The sequence below is a fragment of the Nerophis lumbriciformis genome, linkage group LG12 (assembly GCF_033978685.3).
Source record: "Nerophis lumbriciformis linkage group LG12, RoL_Nlum_v2.1, whole genome shotgun sequence".
In the NCBI taxonomy this organism is placed as follows: Eukaryota; Metazoa; Chordata; class Actinopteri; order Syngnathiformes; family Syngnathidae; genus Nerophis; species Nerophis lumbriciformis.
In genome coordinates, this window is record NC_084559.2 from 28,163,146 (window position 1) to 28,165,893 (window position 2,748).

Consider the following 2,748-nt stretch of genomic DNA (forward strand, 5'->3'; position numbering starts at 1 on the left):
TCAGATTGTGCTTGTTTTATTTTTAAACAAAGAAAACAATCTGAAGTTGTCTTTATTTTGAAGTTATCATGTCATGATTTTACCAGATTTTCCTCTATGTGGCCCCTGAGCTAAAATGAGTTTGACACCCTTGATGTAGAATATACTGAATTTTACTGACCATAGAGTGCACCGGGATATAAGCCGCACCAAATAAAATTGTTGAAGAAAAAATATATATGTTTCCATTTATTAGCCGCACTTGACTGTAAGCCACAGATATATATGTTTTGAATAGAATTATTTACAAAAAAAGATTATGTTAGTGTTGATTTACATAACTTAATTGTTTCCAAACGGCGCTTGTAACAAGACAGTAAAACACTTGATCAAACAAAACAGAAGCCGTCGTCATGGACCCGCTAGGTGCGGAAGCTATCCCTCCAATCAGCAAAGCAGACCCAATAACTCCACGGTGACGTTTTAGTGAATTTACTGAGGAATTTGTGCAACTGAAACAATACAAAAAGAATGCTGTTGTAAGTTAAAAAATACTAACACAGACACTTGTAAACGTGTTAGCCTATTTGCTAATGCTAACGACGCTAGCATCAATACATGTACCATGAATTGATTAACGTGGACCCCGACTTAAACAAGTTGAAAAACTTATTCGGGTGTTACCATTTAGTGGTCAATCGTACGGAATATGTACTGTACTGTGCAATCTACTAATAAAAGTTTCAATCAATCAATCAATCAAAGACATTACTATTCCGCATAAGAATATGCATGAAAACACTCCTACAGACATCACACATGGGATAGTTTAGTAAGTATGAATTGTTTTAGTTATATTGTATAACAAAAAACTTTTCTTGGATTGATGAATGAAGAATTCATACGAGTAGAAACCCTGTGGACGGCTGGAAGACGAAACAGCACTCTACTTCTGGTTTGAAAGCACTAAATGGAAGGACACCGCAGCACCTGCAGGGAGTGAACTCGTCCAAAAGATAGCGCTATAGCAGAAACAATAAAACACCTTCTCAGGTGCTTTTTTTGTTTTGTTTTTTTTACTCGTTTTGTTTTGGCGTCAAATAGCCGCATTTACGGTATGTTAATCATATATATTCTATGTGGAAAAAAACGAACATAATTGAAAATATATTAAGATAAACACTTAATGAATATCCTACTGGTGGCTTGTAAAAAGACCATTACTAGGAAATGGATATCCCAGGAAAGCCCAACTTTGAAGCAATGGATGGAAACAACAATGGACATATATAAAATGGAGAAGATAACTGCCTTTATTAATTATAAATTGGAGAAATGTACTTCATACTGGGAAAATTGGGTCAACTATGTCACGCCCCATAAACCTGACTTTAATTTTTTGAATTAGTGATTGTATTGCCAAAAAGAAAGGGAAAGAAAAAAGAGAGAAAAAAAAAAAGAAAAAAAAGGGGATTACTCCCTACAAGTGTATATGTATGTATGTATATATATGTATTTATATATTTATATATATATGTATGTGTGGGTATATATATATATATATATATATATATATATATATATATATATATATATATATATATATGTATATATATATATATATATATATATATATATATATATATATATATATATATATATATATATATATATATAGGTATCTGTTTATATTTTATTTTATTTCTGATTACTATTATTATTAATGTATTATTATTTATTTCTCTTCTTTTTTTTTTTTATTCCCTCTTTCTTTGTTTATTTAATTGATGTATTTGTAGATATTACTTTGTTTTTTTGTTGTTTCTTTTTTTTGGGGGGGGGGTGAGTGGTATGGGTGGGATATAAACAAAAATATTTTTACATTTAGGGCAGACAATAGATATATGATTGATGTGAATATGATGTAATGGATAGGAATGTCTGATGCTGGATGTCAATAAAAATAAAATGAAAAAAAAAAATATATATATATATTAAGTGACACCAAAACACATCAATTTAATTTGTTTAAATCAGCCCCTTAAGTCACCCAGCTGCTATGAGCAGTGTGTAATTACGTAGGCAACGTTGACTCTTGCTACACTATACAGTATGTATTATGCAATGTCCATATCAAATAAACAAAAAACAGCAAACTGCCAAAGACCGACACGATCCTACGCTTCAACCACCGGAACTGAGAAAGAAGGGCGATAGCCACCAGTCAGAAAAGAAAACCATGAAATACATGTCCTACCGAGTAACAGTTGCCCGTCTCAAAGTCTTCACCACTGCGAAGCAGAACATTAATCCATGAAAATATGGATGAAATGCTGCATTGTCTGCCCGACGTGTTTCAAATGGTTCTTTTCTGCTGACTCTACAACAGTGGTTCTTAATCTTGTTGGCGGTACCGAACCCCACCAGTTTCATATGCGCATTCACCGAATCCTTCTTTAGTGAAAAATAAAATGTTTTTTTTTCAAATTCAAGACAAAGTTATATGTTTTTGGTAACACTTTAGTATGGGGAACATATTCTAAGTAACAAAGACTTAATTTAGAGTTATTTAGACACTAGGGGAACATATTCTAAGTAATAAAGACTTCATTTAGAGTTATTTGGTTAGGGTTAGGGTCAGGGTTCGAGGGTTAGGGTTATAATAAGGCTATGCCGAATAAGGCATTAATAAGTACTTAATAATGACTAGTTAAGAGCCAATATGTTACTAATTTGCATGTTGATAAGCAACTAATTAATGGTGAATAT